Genomic DNA, 19,956 nt, shown 5'->3' on the forward strand with positions numbered 1-19,956 from the left:
ACAATAGCTTTCTATGTTCCTTTTGCTTTTTCTATTAGCTTGTGTGGTAGGCTGAATAGTGGTCCCCAAAGATATCTAGGTCCTAATCCTTAAAACCTGTGAATATTATTGTATATGGCAAAAGAGACTTCACAGTGTGATTAAATTAAATATCTTGGAGTTGAGATTAAATGTTACTTTTCTTCCGAATGTTACTTTTCTTCCAACTTATTAACTCGTGTATCCTTTAATGGCCCGCATGCGACCTTCAACTGGAACCATCTCCCACCCCCTTGTTTTCCCCTCCAGCTTCCCTGCATGCTTCTCTGGGAGTCTCACCTGCCTTGATTTTTGCTCTAACAGCCAGGCCCTGCATCAGGACACGGGTGGACAAGGATAAAGAAAACAGGCTTCCCTGACCTCAGGGAGACTCTCATAGGCAAACTGTTTCTCTAGTTCTCTCCGCCTGGTCCCCCTGCCTTTCCTGCCATCCGTGCGCCTTTCATGTTATGGCGTCTGATCCTCCAAGTTTCTCTTCTTCTTCTTCCTCCTCCTCCTCCTCCTCCTTCTTCCTCTCTTCACAGCCACCCTCTTGGATGGTCTCTTTCTGGTCCCTTCCACACCACCTCCTCACCCTTTACCCTCCTCACCTTGCCCTGCCTACCCTGTTGAAACCTACCAAATTTCAGACATTCTGGATTCATTCAAGCACTGTTCAAAAAATTTTAATGACCAAAATCCTGAGTTCTTTGTGGACTCCTTTAACATCTTTGAGTTTTATTTGAATCGCTGCCCAGCTTTACTCCTCTACCCTTTGTTCATTTTCCCTGCCTCTTGCACCTTGCTCTGCACTCTCTTTGTTTAATACAAAAGCCTGTATGTCAGAAATTTCTAGGAACAGAGGGGTCTCCATTTCTTCAATTGTTTCTTCCCTTAGTGTAAAAATAAGTCTTTTCCCCTGTTTACCTCACTAGGTAAACTCACTAGAAATGACTTCGAGATGCAAGAGTAATAAATAATTCCAACTTGACATTTATTCCCATGCTTTTGTGACCTTTTAAAAAATGAATCCTGGGGCAGCCATGTAAATTCTTATCTGAGCTGTCATGTTTCAGACATTGATTCAAATCTTTCAGGCACAACTTTCAGGCCTCCATTATAGAGAGGCAGGCAAGATTCTTGCTACTTTATAAATGGTTTTTCAATAAAAAAGTCCCAGCTGTGATAGTCAAATCACTGAAGGTATAGATAGGCTTATTACCTATGGTTTTTCCCTCTTATCTATTCCTCCCCATTTTCTGGTCACTGCTTCTGGACTTCCCTTTAAAAACCAAAACAAAACACTCTAAATCTGTCTTAAGAACTTGACCTCACCCCACATACCATAGGTCTGAGGTCTGGCTTAATCCAATCCAGCCATTGCATCCCCTGACCACAGAGATGGTTGAGGCAAGCATATTATCTCAACTAGACTAACCAGAGGAAAGCCCAGGACTTCTGCGGGGAACACTAGAACCCAGATTCTTTTCCCTGCTGTGTGGAAATAAAAATCTCAGGAGTTGCAGCAGCCATCCCAGAACCAGCTAGATGAGTCTGCTAAGAATCAAGGCAGGAAGCTGAGAGACGAATTGGGTCCTGATGCTACTGACGGATCTGCCATCAAGCCCTACCTGAAGCCAACTGCATCAGAATCCTCTTTCCAACTAGGCCTCAACTTATGGAATTCTGTGTCTATCTCTGCATGACCCAATCATGCCAAGAATCCTGCAAAGTCAGTCTGGCCAGACTCCCTCTGCCCTTCATCATCCTCCACCAACTCCCAAGTGATGTCTGATCATCCTGGCCTGCCTTTAGCAAGAATCCTGTTAGGCTGGCTTAGCCAGGCTCTCCCCTTACCGTTGATGTTTCCTATTAGTAATTTTCCATCCACTGACCCTCATTCTGCTCCTTGGCTATAAACTTCCACTTTTCCTTATCATTTTCAGAGCTAAGCCTGATCTTTCTCCCCTCCCACAAAACCCCACTGCAGCAGTCCCTATACCTACAGCAAAAGTCATTCTGAAGAAAGTCTGCCTCACTATTTTAACTAGTGTCATGAATAACTTTTTTCTTTAGTAGTTCTTGCTGACATGAAAGTTAAGCCTAGGGACTTCCCTGGTGGTCCAGTGGTTTAACAATCTGCCTGCCAGTGCAGGGGACACAGGTTCGATACCTGTCCAGGAAGATGGAACATGCTGTAGAGCAGCTAAGCCTGTGTGCCACAACCACTGAGCCTGCATGCCTAGAGCCCATGCTCCGCAACAAGAGAAGCCACCGAAATGAGAAGCCCCTGCAACACAACGAGAGAAGAGCCGCGGCTCACTGCAACTAGCAGTGATCAACAGCCTCACACATGCGGATGATACCATTCTAAAGGCCGAAAGCGCAGAGGAACGAAAGAGCCTCTTGATAAGGGTGAAGGAGGAGGATGAATGAGCCGGCTTAAGACTATATGATAAAAAAACTAAGATCATGATGTCTGCCCCCATTACTGCATGGCAAGCAGAAGGGGAAAAGATGGAAGTAGTGACAGATATCTTCTTCTTGGACTCCAAAATCACTGCAGACGGTGACCGCAGCCATGAAATCAGAGGATGACTGCTTCTTGGCAGGAAGGCGATGACAAACCTAGACAGTGTGTTGAAAAGCAGAGACATTACTCTGAGAACAAAGGTTCATATAGTCAAGGCTATGGTCCTCCCATGGTTGTGAGAGCTGGACCATAAAGAAGGCAGAATGCCAAAAAATTGATGCCGTTGAACTATGGTGCTGGAGAAGACTCCTGAGAGTCCCTTGGACAACAAGGAGATCAAACCAGTCGATCTTAAGGGAGATCAACCCTGAATATTCACTGGAAGGAATGATGCTGAAGCTGAAGCTCCAGTATTTTGGTCATCTGATGTGAACAGATGACTCAATGGAAAAGTCCTTGATGCCGGGAAAGACTGAGGGGAGAAGAAGAAGAGGGCGTCAGAGAATGAGATGGCTGGATGGCATGACTAATGCAATGAACATGAACTTGGGCAAACCCTGGGAGACGGTGAGGGACAGGGAGGCCTGGCGCGCTGCAGTCCATGGGGTCGCAGAGGCAGACATGACTGGGTGCCTGAACAACTCTGCAACTAGAGGAAACCTGTTTGCAGCAGCGAAGACCCAGTGCAGCCATAAATAATAAAATTAAGTAAAGAAAGACAGTTAAGCCTAGCACTGATGGGTCAATAAACTCATAATGATCTTTGCAAAGCCAGCATCCTAGACGTCCGTAGATGGGAGAAGATTCATTTCTGAAGAGCCGTCTTGGTTTTGAGTGACCTAGAGTACAATCAGTACATATTCCCCTAGGTGCCTGATATTACAAAGTACCCCTTAGATAGTATATTCAAAAGCAGAGACATTACTTTGCCGACTAAGGTCCATCTAGTCAAGGCTATGGTTTTCCAGTGGTCATGTATGGATGTGAGAGTTGGACTGTGAAGAAGGCTGAGCGCCGAAGAATTGATGCTTTTGAACTGTGGTGTTGGAGAAGACTCCTCAGAGTCCCTTGAACTGCAAGGAGATCCAACCAGTCCATTCTGAAGGAGATCAGCCCTGGGATTTCTTTGGAAGGAATGATGCTAAAGCTGAAACTCCAATACTTTGGCCACCTCATGCGAAGAGTTGACTCATTGGAAAAGACTCTGATGCTGGGAGGGATTGGGGGCAGGAGGAGAAGGGGACGACAGAGGATGAGATGGCTGGATGGCATCACTGACTTGATGGACGTGAGTCTGAGTGAACTCATGGAGATGGTGATGAACAGGGAGGCCTGACGTGCTGCGATTCATGGGGTCGCAAAGAGTTGGACACGACTGAGCGACTGAACTGAACTGAACTGAACTCCTTTGGGCCTACTTTCCAGGATATAAAGTTTGCTGAAAAAGATTTCTTTTGTTGAGTTTTAAAATTTTATGTTCTCCCTCTACCCCATGCCTTAGCTGTTCTTGAGTATATATGAAAAAACCCATATATTGGAGTGATTTATACCACAATTATCTTTGGATGCTGAGACCAACCTTGGGATTAAGCTTTTAATCTGTTCATTATAGGGAAGGAAAAAATAGTTTCCATTGCTGCAAATCTCTTTAGGCCTTGTGATTGCTTCTAGAAAAAGATAATCCTATTTGAAGAAATACTAAATGTACAAGACAGTATTGAGTTACATTTGACCTGAAGAGATTCAGAATTCTTATTATTAGGAAGATGCCCTGGAGAAGGGCATGGCAACCTATTCCAGTATTCTTTCCTGGAGAATCCCAGGGAGAGAGGAGCCTGGCGAGCCACAATCCATGGGGTTGCAAGAGTGGGACACGACTGAGCAACTAAACCACCACCACCAACAGGCTGAGAGTGGGCTTTGGGTTACTCATATGTATTTGCAAATGTGTAAAATGTACTTTGTCCATCTTTTGGTGATATCTGCAATTTTAATGTATGTGGATGCTCAGTTGCATCCAACTCTTTGGGACCCCATGGACTGTAGCCCCCCAGGCTCCTCTGCCCATGGGATTTCCCAAACAAGAATACTGGAGTGGGTTGCCATTTCCTCCTCCAGAGGATCTTCCCGACCCAGGGACTGAACCCTTCTCTCTCCTGTATTGCAAGTGGATTCTGTACCCACTGAGCCAACACAATTTTAATAAATAAAAGTTAATAAGGTCTCCTAGATCCTACATCTCTGCTATTAATTTGGCAGTTAGTCAGGCCATCTTCTGACAACATTTGTAGAGGTAATTAGCCTTGAATTTATGTGTGTCCTTTCTTCCAAAGTAGACAATAAATTAAGTCAATGAGTATGCTCCTCTGATCCTTGATGAGCAGCACAGTTTTGTACACAGAGGACAGCAAGTTGTGTGTCAGTCTCAAAGATCTAGTTAAGTGTGTGACAGCCCAAATTGTACAGCACACAGACAGGGAAAGCACAGGCTTCAGTTCCCTACTCTGCCCAATCTGTGAGGTGTAGGAGTCATGAACAGAAAGAATCTAACAAGTGCCGGTTACACAGAGGGAGCTTAAGAGCTGGTGGCCTGGTATTAGCAGTAACCATAACGTAACTGTCCCTTACGGTCCTGCAGTGGCTGGGAGGACTTGCTGGTATGTTCTTCACCCGACAGTGGCTTCCCAATGCATGCATGCTTAGTCTGTAAGTCGTGTCCAACTCTTTGCGACCTCATGGACCATAGCCTGCCAGGCCCCTCTGTCCATGGGATTCTCCAGGCAAGAATACTGGAGAGGATTACCATGCCCTCCTCCAGGGGATATTCCTGACCCAGGGATCCAACCTGCGTCTCTTGCGTCTCCCGCATTGGCACATGGGCTCTTCACCACTGAGCCACCTGGGACTTCCCAGTGGCTGGTGGTAAACACACCCTAAGTAGAGAGGATGATGGTAAAAAATCTGTGCTTTTCTTCCTAGTTCCCTTTCAGAACAACCAGGCTGTGTATCTGAGGAGCACTCTGGAGTTCTTTCTATTAATAATCTCCTCCCTTTTTTCTCCCTCTTCATTCCCTGTGGTCCTTATTACCCGCCTTGTCCCTTCTCCTCCCCTACAGAGTTTCTAAGTCTTTAAGACAAACCAGCCTTTTTCTTACAATGTTGGTTGCTTTCATAGCAGTCCGTATTCTTATGCTGAATGACCTCCTTCCCACCAGGGTAGAAGATGAAAATAAAGGGGGAAAGGGACCAAAAATCTCGCATGGCCAAACAGTAACAATGATAAAATCATCATCATCATTGTCATCCAAATTCTGTACCTGGAACCCAGGGTGAAGGACGAAGGAAGGGGGAGATGGGGAGAAGAGTTACGTTGAGTTCAAGTGCTTGGACATGGAAGGAGAAGGAAGAGGAAAAAAGGGAAACACAAACAGACTCACAGAGCAGAGAACAGATTTGGGGTTGCCAAGGAGGAAGCAGAGCAGAGGAGGGATGGATGGGGAGTTTGGAGTTAGCAGATGCCAACTATTACATACAGAATGGATAAATCACAAGGTCCTACTGTATAGCATGGGGAACCATATTCAATATCTTGAGACAAGCCATAATGGAAAAGAATATAAAAAATAATGCACTGGCCTCTCCTTTGGGGTTGGCCCACCCTCACACCTCGAAGGTGTACTTTCCTTTTCTTGCCTAATAAAACTCTGAGCTGTAACTGAGCTATAACACTGGTCCGCCATTTCAAATCTTTGCTGTGGCGAGACAGAAACGAGGAAATTACCCACTCTCCCGACATATCTGATGCCGTGACCTGGATGTAACCTGTCTGAAGCAATCTTAGCTCAGCCCCCACGAGGTGGAGGCCAAGCACAGCAGAAGCCAAACTTGGTGAAAGCTCACACTGTAGAAGCTGAATGTGATGGAAATGTATCATAGTAGAAGTGACCAAGAAGCCTGTGTGCTGGAAACCAGGACAGCAAAAACAAACTCGGCAGAAAGCTCATGCAGCTCAGTCTCAGATTCCAGAAGACCTCTGGTTAAGCAGTCAAGGTACCAGAGCACGACTCCTGGATTCACCATTCATGAGTCAAGCCGTGGAAGAAAGCAGAAGAGGACATTCAATACACCTGTGAGCCCCTGGGAGATCTCAGATAACTATTCAGGACTACAAATGAGTGTCATTCTAATGAACACCCCCTAAAATTAAGTTTCTGGGGATAAGCTTTCTTAGGACAGCTCTAAAGAGCCAACACAGCTTGGCAGAGGTTGTACTCCAAACTAGACAGGAGATACATCTCCTGATCCCTGAACAAGGAGGGACTTGAGCCATCTTGAATGAGACATGTTGTTTCTGCATAAATACCTCCAGCTAAGTTGAAGAAAGTCTCACAGTCCTCAAGAAAAACATTCAGATCCTACAGGATCTCAAAGGACAAGCTGGAGAATCCTCAGGGTGGCTACAATCTCTCTTTGGGGGCTCTTTCTCCTGGCGAAGGGGGATTTGGAGTTGGCTAATGTTCCTACTAACCCCTGTTTTCACTATCTTGATACCGCTTATGGTTGCTCCTTGTATTAAAATTGTTTAACCCATTTTGTCTCTGCCCAGGTCAATAAGATACAAAATGCAGTGCTAGTTCAACAAGGATATATAAAACTACACTCAGTCGCAGAAAGCATCACTCACCCTTAGATGGACACAGCTATAAAGACTCTGAGGTTTGAGACTAGCAAGAGGGGGAGGCCCAATGCCCCTTGCTGTCCCAGCTCAACAGGAAGTAACCAGAGAGACCTCAATGTGCCTATTCCCAAAGAACTGGGCCTCCTATCTCTTGAGGCGGGAATGTTAGGTAGTTAGAATAGGAAAAAACAGTCCAAAATGGCGGTGACTAAAAGACAAAGAAAGGGAAAAGCCCACGAGAATGGAACAAAAGAAAATCCACAGACCTGAGAAAATCCGCAGAGTGAGAACTTCAGGTGAAACAAACATGCCCCCTTCTTGGCTAGCCCAATTTGCATAGGGCAGGCTCAGCAGGGAGGAGACAAAAAGAGGAAGCCAAGTAGGACTGAGGCCTCTCCTTTGGGGTCGGCCCCCTCACGACTTGAGAGTGTACTTTCCTTTACTTGCCTAATAAAACTCTGAGCTGTAACTGAGCTGTACACTGGTCTGCCATTTCAAATCTTTGCTGCGGTGAGACAGAACCGAGGAAATTACACACTCTTGTGACATGTCTAAACGCTGAATACCTGAAATGTGTTCAGTTTTTTGCTATGAATAAAGATTTTATGAACTTTTTTTAAACTGTGTCTATATATAACTGAATCACTTTGCTGAACAGCAGAAATTAGCACAACTATGCTAACTAACACAACTAAGTCAACTATGTGTATGCGTATGCTTGGCTGTGTCTGACTCTTTGTGACCCCATGGACTGCAGCCCACTGTCCATGGGATTTTCCCAGCAAGTATACTGGAATGGGCTGCCATTTCCTCCTCCAGGGAAGTAAAAGTCACTCAGTAGTGTCTGACTCTTTGCAACCCCATCGACTGTAGCCTGTCAGACTCCTCTGTCCATGGAATTCTCCAGGCCAGAATACTCAAGTGGGTAGCAGTTCCCTTTCTCCAGGACATCTTCCCAATCCAGGAATCGAACCTAGGTCTCCCACACTGCAGGCGAATTCTTTACCATCTGACTCACCAGAAAACCCCAAGTCAACTACACTTCAATTTTTTAAAAATCTTAAAAAAAAAAAAATGGGGGGGAGGGGAGAAGAGGAGAGGGAATAGAAGGAAGAGGAGATAGACAGGAAAGAGAAAGAGGAGGAGAAGTTGGATGAGGGAGAGAAGGAGAAGGCTGAGAAGGAGGAGGAGACGAAGGAGGAGGAGGAACACACTGAAGAGGATGTGGAAGCCTTGGGTTGAGAAGCAGGCAGTGAGATTCTGTCCTCGACTCTCAGCCCAGGGAGGCAAATGCCATTTTAGAGTCTGCAAAGGGCTAAAAACAGAAGATGACAGTGCAGTTTATGAGTCAACTGGACTATCCTGCAGCCATTTAAATCTGGACCACCCCGTTCCCAGAAAGAGGTGGAGGATGCTGACAGGCAGTGAGGCTGCCCCCTCCAGAAGGTGTGGGTGGGACAGGTAAGGAAACTTTTCTAGTGTGTAGATCCCATGAAAGTATAGGCCACTTAGTCTGACAAAGTGCAAAGAGGCATCCATTCAACACTTTTCTTCTGATTCAGTCCGCACCTCATCTTCAAGGGATGAAACAGGGACACTGACCAGGTTAGTTAAACCTCTGTTCTCAGACATCCACATGCATGCGAATCACCCAGGGATAAGTCTGGGGGAATGGAGGGCTGAGAGTCTGCATTTCTAGCAGGCTCCCAGAAGATGCCGATGCAGCCAGCCCAGACTGCAGGGTAAGACGTAAAGATCTGAGCAATAGCTTTGGTGTGACGAAGTCTCTTGCAACATGAAAGTAACACAGAAGACAAGATACATGACCACTGATTTACTTCCTCATACTTAACGTTTTCGCTTGCCAGGTGGCTCAGTGGTAAAGAATCATCTGCCAATGCAGGAGATGCAGGGCACATGGGTTTGATCCCTGGGTTGGGAAGATCCCCTGGAACAGGGAATGGCAACCCACTCCAGTATTGCTGCCTGGAGAATCCCATGGACTGAGGGACCCGGTGAGCTACAGTCCATAGGGTCACAAAGAGTCAGACATGACTGAGTGACTGAGCATGCACACAGTTACTTATTCTTTAAATCTGGGGAGCAAAGTCCCATCTGAACAAGTGGGAAGCTTGAATAATGAAACCTTAATAAATAGGAAGGAAGGAAGATGAAAATGAATTACTTCTAAGGCGATACAGTAAAAGACAATATGAATTAACAGAATTTTGCCAACTAGAGATTGGTCTTTTTGAACTTACTTGAATAAATACATCTAAATCAATTTGAAATTAGCTAACTGTTCATCAAATGGAAGCTGCCAAAGTGCTTGGAAAAGATTTTTTTTTTTAAGAGTGGTTAACATCTCTCCACCTGAGTCTTGTTTACATGTTAAATTTGCTCAGCAGATTCAAGGGCAAAGACTAATCCCTATCAAAATAGCCACATTTCCTTCTGAGTTGAACTAATCACGTGTGAACAGTTCAATTTCACCCATCAAACATCTGAACAGTCTGTACACACTGAGTGTCACCTTAGGTCCTGGAGAGGAAGAAAGGCAAGGCACTGAACACGTATGCTCAGGAGCTTGGGGTGTAGTGGTGGAGATGGACAGTGGAGCCCCCTCCGCATTGTCTCTGATGATGAGCAGCATAGAGACTAAGGCACACAGAGGAGGGACACATCTCAGCCCAGACGCGGCAGGGAGGGATAAACCAGGAAAGGCATCCTGGAGGAGGTGATCTGAGCTCCGTCCTGCTTGCGTGACTGGAAGACAGCTTCTGGACGTTCATTCTTCAAGTCCGCACAACTGGATTCAGGAAGATGGGTAGCCCTCTGGCCTCCCTAGTCATGAGTTGCTGGCTAGCAAGTCTTCAGTTCCTCAGCTTCTTTGCCATCCCATACCCCACCTCTCCCCACGGCCAACAGGGGGCAGAGGCAGTGGTCCTTGAGCAGAAAGAATCTCCAGGAATTATGCAGTAGCATCTTATTAGCATCTCTGCCAGCAGAAAGCACGTGAATAATTCATTGGTTCTGCTCTAGAGTGCTCCAAACTCCCTCATAGTAAGGGGAAGCTTCAGGAGCTGGGGGAGAGGGGGCTGTGATGAAGCAGCAGCTCCCAGGCTGGAAGGTGTTCACTCATGGACCCACAGTGCTTCTCTGATGGAAGAGAACAAAACGATGTGGAAGAGACCAAATGCTTTCCCTTCACCCAAGAAGGAGACCCCTTTTCTCCTAGAAAGGAGACCCTCTAAAAGAGTGAAAACTGACCACGGTGACCTACTTTCAAAACAGAATAAAGATTCACTGCCAGGAAACTCTCAATAACCCCAGATCAACCCTCTCCAAGGCTCCAGGTGTGCTGTACAGACAGCGATTCATGGCCAAATTAGGACAAGTTCTGCAACACAGAGACCCTGAAAGCACTGTTTGATAAACAGTTTTCCCAAACATCATTGACCGTGGAAATATTTTTGTAATAGCTGACCAAATATCCGGGCACTGTGCCCAGCCAGGTTGACACACAACATAAACCATCACACGGCCCCATTTAGCAGCATCCCTCTCTATCTGCCGTCAGCTGAGCTCGATTGGAGCTGGGGACCAAACCTTCCCTGCTGGCTCACTCCCCTGTGAACTGCCTGTGGTTAGGTAGTGCTGCCTATAGCTGGGAGCTCAGCTGCACCCCTGGGATGGAGGTGGGGGGCCTGGTTTCTCTCTAGATGGGCTTCCTCCAGCATGATGACTGGACTGAAAAGCAGGTACTCTGGGGCTTCCGAGGTGGCTCAGTGGTAAAGAATCTGCCTGCCAATGCAGGAGACATGGGTTCAATCCCTCGTCTGGGATTGCTGCAGAGCAACTGAGCCCGTGTTCTACAACTACCGAGCCTGCGTTCTAGAGTCTGGGAGCCGCAATGACCAAAGCGTGTGCACCCCAGAGCCCTTGCACAGAAACAAGAGAAGCCACTGCAGCGAGAAACCCATGCATCGCGACAAGAGAGTAGCCCCTGCTCGCTGCAACTAGAGAAAGGCTGTGTGCAGCAGCAAGGGCCCAGAACAGCCAAAAATGAATCCTAAACATTACTTCAAAAAGCAGGTGTTCCAGGACTTGTTACAACCCCTCCTCTGGTCCAGTTCTTAACATTTATCCCATGTGCCAAACACACTAACCAGCCCCCTGCCCCACCCAAAGTCTCACCCTTTCACCACATCTGACTTGAAGATCAGGAGCTTATCAAAACAAGGATGAATTTTGACTTCAAAGAAGACAGCCACAAAGTCTTCTTTACGGCCCACTGATAAGTCAGGTGGAATGTCCCTTCCCCTTGAATCTGGGGACAGGGACCTCTAGTTACTCTGTGGACAAATGGCAGGTGACAAAGTGATGCTGGGGGCTTCCCAGGAGGCGCTAGTGGTAAAGAACCTACTGCCAACGCAGGAAATGAAAGAGAAGCAGGTTCGATCCTGGCTCAGGAAGATCCCCTGGGGGAGGGCATGGCAACCTACTCCAGTATTGACCTGGAGAATCCCATGGTCAGAGGAGCCTGGCGGACTGCAGTCCATAGGGTCATATGAAGTCAGATACAACTGAAGAGACTTAGCATGTATGGGCCAGTTTCCAGGCCTGGGCTTTAAGAGACTGGTGCTTTTTGTTTTCTGTGTCTTGGAACACCTGCTCTGGACCCTGAGCTGTCATGAAATCCAATTACCCTGAAACCATCCTGCTGGAGAGGCGAGGGTAGATGTTCCAGTGAACAGGCTTCCAACCACCACCAACAAGGGTCGGGGGTGAGAGAAACCATCTTGGACCCTCCAGACCAGCCGGGACACCAGCTGAGCAGCGCTGAGTAACCTCAGGGGTAGACCTGCCCAGATTTCTGACTCACAAATTTTGTATTACAATCATTGTTGTTTTAAGCCATAGGAATAGGTAACAGGAACAAACAGTATTTAATGTCTCTTAGTTCGGTAGTTCATACCTCTTGGCTTTATGTTTAATAGCAGAAAGCTCTTTTCCAATAAAATATCATATGGAACCCTCATATGTAGGGATCCAAGGAGTTATTTTGCTAGAAGTAAAGTTCCCTCACGGAGAAGGCAATGGCACCCCACTCCAGTACTCTTGCCTGGAAAATCCCATGGACGGAGAAGCCTGGAAGGCTGCAGTCCATGGGGTCGCTGAGGGTCAGACATGACTTGGGGGAGCCTGGTGGGCTGCCGTCTATGGGGTCGCACAGAGTCGGACACGACTGAAGTGACTTAGCAGCAGGAAAGTTTCCTCAACCTTTGCATCCCTGCCCCATGGCTAACACCCCTCTGGAAAAGGTGTTCAATTTAAGACTGCAAACTAGTCCTAATCCTTGTTTTACAAAGACTGCATTCAAGGTCCAAGGGATAAACGGCTTGCTTTATGTAAGCAGTTCTCAAACTGCGGTCCCTGGGCCAGCAGCATCAACACCACCTGGAAACGTGTCAGAAATGCAAATTCCCAGGCCACACCACAGATCTACCAAATCGGGGCCCAGCCTTCTGTGTTTTAAAAAACCCTCCAGGGGATTCAGATGCATGACAGAGTTTGGGAACCACTGCCCTCTACCACAGAGTGAGGTAATACCCCAGCAAAACTTTGACTTGATCCGTCCTAAGTCTGACCCCCAGATACATCTTAGCTTTGTGACTGTGAGTGAGATATTAATGTCTCAGCCTCAGTTTCCCTACCTGGAAAGAGAATAGAGCAGTAACTACTGTAGACAACCTCCTCCATTCTTCTCTCTTCTGATGCTCCCTCTGGGTCTTACCCAGAAGGACTCTAAGCCCCAGGCTGATGTGGTGACCCTGAGCTCTGCTGGTAGAGTGGGTGGCTGCCATTTCCTGACTCTGGGTTGTGGAGTTCCCTTCTAAGCAACCTTGACTGATTCGAAAAGAGCCGGGGGCAGGGCTTACCTGGTGGTTCAATGGTTAAGAAGCTGCCTTGCGATGAAGAGACATGAGTTCAGTCCCTGGTCTGGGAAGATTCCACATGCTGCACAGCAACTCTAGAGCCCTCAAGCTGCAACTACTGAGCCCACCTGCTGCAAGTACTGAAGCCTGAGTGCTTAGAGTCTGTGCTCTGCAACAAGCCAAGCCACCGCAAGGAGAAGCCCGTGTACAACAAAGAGGAGCTCCCACTTGCTGCAACTAGAAAAAAGCCCACGCAGCCATGAAGACCCACCACGGCCAAAAATAAAGTAAATAAATCTTTTTTTTTTTTTTTTTTAGAAAAGAGCAGGGGAAGGAAGGGATATGCAACCAGTGAGATTCAATTTCTGGTGAATGGCTTCACCATAATTTCTGAAAGAAGTCTCTGGCACATGAGTTCAAGTTCACCCCTGTACCCACCTAGTCCATCCCTGAAACCCCGTCTCTCCCTCTAGTCTTTATGCCTCTGTCTGTATCACAGCCCAAGAGCCCACTGCCCCTCCCAGGCTACCCCCACCCCCACTCCCGGACCTCCCTGCAAGAGGAAGCAAGCCAGACCTCAGCTGGCTCCGCCTCTAATGACTATTTTCTTCATTTGCCTGTTTTTCCTTCTTTCTCACCATCATGTCAATACCAGAAGGAGGAGGTTGTCAGGGCAACCCAGTGCAGGCGAGACGTTCACCCTTGACCACACCTGAAGTCTGGTTACAAACACCCACTGAGTTCTTGGCCGCCCTCTGCTTCCTTGAAGCAAAAATGTAAAAATTTGACATTTTCTGGTTTTCTCCTCTTTTCTGTCTCTCTGATCATCTTAATCAATCCCCTCCCCCCACCTCAAGTCAGCCTGACCTGTGCACATTCTCCTGGATTTACTACATTTAACTCCTGTTTCTGCTAACAAGCCTTGATATCTTCTCCCTGACTCAGTACACTGAGACCCTCTGGTACCCTGTTTGATGGGTGTTGCCCACGTCACCACACCTCACAAGCTGGTCAGGGAGGAATTAGATGTAGCCCAGCACCAGGAGGGCCGGGGGCCTGTGGCACATACACATGTGTTGGCTGGAGGTATTAGTGCTTTATTAACTCCAGTCTCCCTGGCTGGTATTCTCTCCATTACAAAACCAGAATGTCAGTGCTCAGAGCTGCTGCAGTTGTGTAATGATACCATTTAAAATGAAGGAACGGAGAGAAACATACCAGAATACAGACAGTGAATAAGTCTAGGAGATGAGATAATCATTTGTATACTTTGCTATATTTTCTGATTTTGTTGAAAATCATACAAAAATGATTTTTTGAAAATCATCAAAAAATGATTTTTTTGAAAATCATTCTGTATAATGAGCATACATTACTTTTAAAATATATTTATTACTCTTCTAGCTCCTTATCCATCAGAGGCCAGACAGAATGAAAACCACAATCACAGAAAACTAACCCAACTGATCATATGGATGACGGCCTTGTCTAACGCAATCAAACTATGAGCCATATCATGCAGGGCCACCCAAGACAGATGGGTCATGGTGGAAAGTTCTGACAAAACACGGTCCACTGGAGAAGGGAATAGCAAACGACTTCAGCATTCTTGCCTTGAGAACCCCATGAACAGTATGAAAAGATATGACACTGAAAGATGAATTCCCCAGGTCGGTAGCTGTCCAATATGCTACTAGAGAAGAGCAAAGAAATAGCTCCAGAAGGAATGAAGAGGCTGAGCCAAAGTGGAAACAACCCCTAGTTAAGGACGTATCTGGTGGTGAAAGGAACATCCAATTCTCTAAAGAACAATATTGCATAGGAACATGGAATGTTAGGTCCATGAATCAAGGCCAATTGGAAGTGGTCAAACAGGAGATAGCAAGACTGACATTTTAGGAATCAATGAACTAAAATGGATTGGAATGGGCAAATTTAATTCAGATGACCATTATATCTACTACTGTGGGCAAGAATCCCTTATAAAAGAAATGAAGTAGCCCTCATAATCAATAAAAGAGTCTGAAATGCAGTACTTGTGTGCAGTCTCAAAAATGACAGAATGATCTCTGTTCTTTTCCAAGGCAAACCATTCAATATCACAGTAATCCCAGTCTATGCCCCTACAAGTAATGCTGAAGAAGCTGAAGTTGAATGGTTCTACAAGACCTTCTAGAATTAACACCCAAAACAGATGTCATTTTCATTACAGGGTACTGGAATGCAAAAGTAGGAAGACATACCTGGAATAAACGTAAGTTTGGCCTTAGAATACAAAATGAAGCAGGGGAAAGGTTAACAGAGTTTTGCCAAGAGAATACACTGGTCATAGCAAATACCCTCTTCCAACAACACAAGAGAAGACTCTACACAAAGACATCAGTTCAGTTCAGTCGCTCAGTCGTGTCCGACCCTTTGCGACCCCATGAATCGCAGCACGCCAGGCCTCCCTGTCCATCACCAACTCCTGGAGTTCACTCAGACTCACGTCCATCAAGTCAGTGATGCCATCCAGCCGTCTCATCCTTTGTCGTCCCCTTCTCCTCCTGCCCCCAATCCCTCCCAGCATCAGAGTCTTTTCCAATGAGTCAACTCTTCGCATGAGGTGGCCAAAATATTGGAGTTTCAGCTTTAGCATCATTCCTTCCAAAGAAATCCCAGGGCTGATCTCCTTCAGAATGGACTGGTTGGATCTCCTTGCAGTCCAAGGGACTCTCAAGAGTCTTCTCCAACACCACAGGTCAAAAGCATCAATTCTTCGGCACTCAGCCTTCTTCACAGTCCAACTCTCACATCCATACATGACCACAGGAAAAACCATAGGCTTGACTAGACGGACCTTACTCGGCAAAGTAATGTCTCTGCTTTTGAATATGCTATCTAGGTTGGTCATAACTTTTCTTCCAAGGAGTAAGTGTCTTTTAATTTCATGGCTGCAGTCACCATCTGCAGTGATTTTGGAGCCCCAAAAAATAAAGTCTGACACTGTTTCCACTGTTTCCCCATCTATTTCCCATGAAGTGATGGGACTGGATGCCATGATCTTCGTTTTCTGAATGTTGAGCTTTAAGGCAACTTTTTCACTCTCCTCTTTCACTTTCATCAAGAGGCTTTTTAGTTCCTCTTCACTTTCTGCCATAAGGGTGGTGTCATCTGCATATCTGAGGTTATTGATATTTCTCCCGGCAATCTTGATTCCAGCTTGTGTTTCTTCCAGTCCAGCGTTTCTCATGATGTACTCTGCATCTAAGTTAAATAAGCAGGGTGACAATATACAGCCTTGATGTGTTCCTTTTCCTATTTGGAACCAGTCTGTTGTTCCATGTCCAGTTCTAACTATTGCTTCCTGACCTGCATACAGATTTCTCAAGAGGCAGGTTAGGTGGTCTGTATTCCCATCTCTTTCAGAATTTTCCACAGTTTATTGTGATCCACACAGTCAAAGGCTTTGGCATAGTCAATAAAGCGGAAATAGATGTTTTTCTGGAACTCTCTTGCTTTTTCCATGATCCAGCGGATGTTGGCAATTTGATCTCTGGTTCCTCTGCCTTTTCTAAAACCAGCTTGAACATCTGGAAGTTCACGGTTCACGTATTGCTCAAGCCTGGCTTGGAGAATTTTGAGCATTACTTTACCAGCATGTGAGATGAGTGCAATTGTGCGGTAGTTTGAGCTTTCTTTGGCATTGCCTTTCTTTGGAATTGGAATGAAAACTGACCTTTTCCAGTCCTGTGGCCACTGCTGAGTTTTCCAAATTTGCTGGCATATTGAGTGCAGCACTTTCACAGCATCATCTTTCAGGATTTGAAACAGCTCAACTGGAATTCCATCACCTACACTAGCTTTGTTCATAGTGATGCTTTCTAAGGCCCACTTGACTTCACGTTCCAGGATGTCTGGCTCTAGATTAGTGATCACATCATCATGATTATCTGGGTCATGAAGATCTTTTTTCTACAGTTCTTCTGTGTATTCTTGCCACCTCTTCTTAATATCTTGTGCTTCTGTTAGGTCCAGACCATTTCTATCCTTTATCGAGCCCATCTTTGTATGAAATGTTCCCTTGGTATCTCTAATTTTCTTGAAGAGATCTCTAGTCTTTCCCATTCTGTTCTTTTCCTCTATTTCTTTGCATTGGTCACTGAAGAAGGCTTTCTTATCTCTTCTTGCCATTTTCTGGAACTCTGCATTCAGATGCTTATATCTCTCCTTTTTTCCTTTGCTTTTCACCTCTCTTCTTTTCACAGCTATTTGTAAGGCCTCCCCAGACAGCCATTTTGCTTTTTTGCATTTCTTTTCCATGGGGATGGTCTTGATCCCTGTCTCCTGTACAATGTCATGAACCTCATTCCATAGTTCATCAGGCACTCTATCTATCAGATCTAGGCCCTTAAATCTATTTCTCACTTCCACTGTATAATCATGAGGGATTTGATTTAGGTCATACCTGAATGGTCTAGCGGTTTTCCCAACTTTCTTCAATTTGAGTCTGAATTTGGTAATAAGGAGTTCATGATCTGAGCCACAGTCAGCTCCCGGTCTTGTTTTTGTTGACTGTATAGAGCTTCTCCATCTTTGGCTGCAAAGAATATAATCAATCTGATTTTGGTGTTGACCATCTGGTGATGTCCATGTGTAGAGTCTTCTCTTGTGTTGTTGGAAGAGGGTATTTGCTATGACCAGTGCATTTTCTTGGCAAAACTCTATTAGTCTTTGCCCTGCTTCATTCCACATTCCAAGGCCAAATTTGCCTGTTACTCCAGGTGTTTCTTGACTTCCTACTTTTGCATTCCAGTCCCCTATAATGAAAAGGACATCTTTTTTGGGTGTTAGTTCTAAAAGGTCTTGTAGGTCTTCATAGAACCGTTCAACTTCAGCTTCTTCAGTGTTACTGGTTGGGGCATAGACTTGGATAACTGTGATATTGAATGGTTTGCCTTGGAGACGAACAGAGATCATTCTGTCGTTTTGAAATTGCATCCAAGTACTGCATTTTGGACTCTTTTGTTGACCATGATGGCTACTCCATTTCTTCTGAGGGATTCCTGCCCACAATAGTAGATATAATGGTCATCTGAGTTAAATTCACCCATTCCAGTCCATTTTAGTTCGCTGATTCCTAGAATGTCAACGTTCACTCTTGCCATCTCTTGTTTGACCACTTCCAATTTACCTTGATTCATGGACCTGACATTCCAGGTTCCTGTGCAATATTGCTCTTTACAGCATCAGACCTTGCTTCTATCACCAGTCACATCCACAGCTGGGTATTGCCCGAAATCAGACGGGTTATATTATATTCTTTGCAGCTGAAGATGCAGAAACTCTATACAGTCAGCAAAAGCAAGACCAAGAGCTGACTGTGGCTCAGATCATGAACTCCTTATTGCAAAATTAAGACTTAAACTGAAGAAAGTAGGGAAAACCACTGGTCATTCAGGTATGAACTAGATCAAATCTGTTACGATTATACAGCAGAAGCGACACATAGATACAACAGATTAGATCTGATAGACAGAGTGCCTGAAGAACTGTGGGTGAAGATTCATAACACTGTACAGGAGGCAGTGATCAAAACCATCCCCAAGAAAAAGAAAGGCAAAATGGTTTTCTGAGGAGGCCTTACAAATAGCTGAGAAAAGAAGAGAAGCGAAAGGCAAAGGAGAAATGGAAAGATATACCCATTTGAATGCAGAATGCCAAAGAACAGCAAGCAGAGATACGAAAGCCTTCCTAAGTGAACATTTCAAAGAAATAGAGGAAAACAACTGAATGGGAAAGACTGAGATCTCTTCAAGAAAATTAGAGATACCAAGGGAACATTTCATGCAAAGATGGGCACAATAAAGGACAGAAATTGCATGGACATAACAGCAGCAGAAGATATTAAGAAGAGGTGGAAAGAATACACAGAAGAACTTACAAAAAAGATCTTGATGACCTGGATAACCACAAAAGTGTGATCACTCATCTAGAGCCCGACATCCTGGAATGCAAACCCAAGTGGTCCTTAGGAAGCATTACTATGAACAAAGCTAGTAGAAGTGATGGAATTCCAGTTGAGCTGTGAAAGGGCTGTACTCAATATGCCAGCAAATTTGGAAAACTCAGCAATGGTCACAAGACTAGAAAAGGTCAGTTTTCATTCCAATCCCAAAGAAAGGCAATGCCAAAGAATGTTCAAACTACCACACAACTGCACTCATCTCACACCCTAGCAAAGTAATGCTCAAAATTCCCCAAGCAAGGCTTCAACAGTATGTGAACTGAGAACTCCCAGATGTTCAAGCTGGATTTAGAAAAGGCAGAGGAAACAGAGATCAAATTGCCTGTTGGATCACAGGCTTCCCTGGTTGCTCAGATGGTAAAGAGTCAGTTTGCAATGTGGGAGACCAGGGTTCGATCCCTGGGTTGGGAAGATCCCCTGAAGGAGGGCATGGCAACACACTCCAGTATTCTTGCCTGGAAAGTCCCCATGGACAAAGGAGCCTGGCTGGCTGCAGCCCACAGGGTCTCAAAGAGTTGGACACAACTGAGCGACGAAGCAAGAATGCATGCTGGGTCACAGAAAAAGCAACAGAATTCCACACAAACATCTACTTCTGCTTCATTGATTACATTAAAGCCTTTGACTGTGTGGATCACAACAAACTGCAGAAAATTCAAGAGATGGGAATACCAGACCACCTTACCTGCCTCCTAAGAAACCCGTATGCAGGTGAAAAAGCAACAATTAGAACCAGATGTGGAACAATGGACTGGTTCAAAATTGGGAAAGGAGTATGTCAAGGCTGTATATTGTCACCCTGCTTATTTACCTTACATGCAGAGTACATCATGTGAAATGC

The 19,956-nt window shown here is 45.5% G+C and overlaps 1 protein-coding gene across 2 annotated transcripts in view; it reads right to left on the reverse strand.

The window, feature by feature from the left end:
* The window catches only part of LARS2 (leucyl-tRNA synthetase 2, mitochondrial), a 209,570-nt gene that overhangs the window by 149,201 nt on the left and 40,413 nt on the right, over positions 1–19,956 (reverse strand). The window contains exon 1 of one of the 2 annotated variants that reach the window (XM_060402606.1): positions 7,436–7,457. The exons of the other annotated variant lie outside the window; for it this stretch is intronic. The gene's annotated coding sequence lies outside the window, so the exon portion shown is untranslated. Of the gene's footprint in view, positions 1–7,435; positions 7,458–19,956 lie in introns of those variants that run through there. 2 annotated transcript variants of the gene reach the window in all.

Source organism: Ovis aries, chromosome 19, assembly GCF_016772045.2.
Source record: "Ovis aries strain OAR_USU_Benz2616 breed Rambouillet chromosome 19, ARS-UI_Ramb_v3.0, whole genome shotgun sequence".
NCBI classification, from domain to species: Eukaryota; Metazoa; Chordata; class Mammalia; order Artiodactyla; family Bovidae; genus Ovis; species Ovis aries.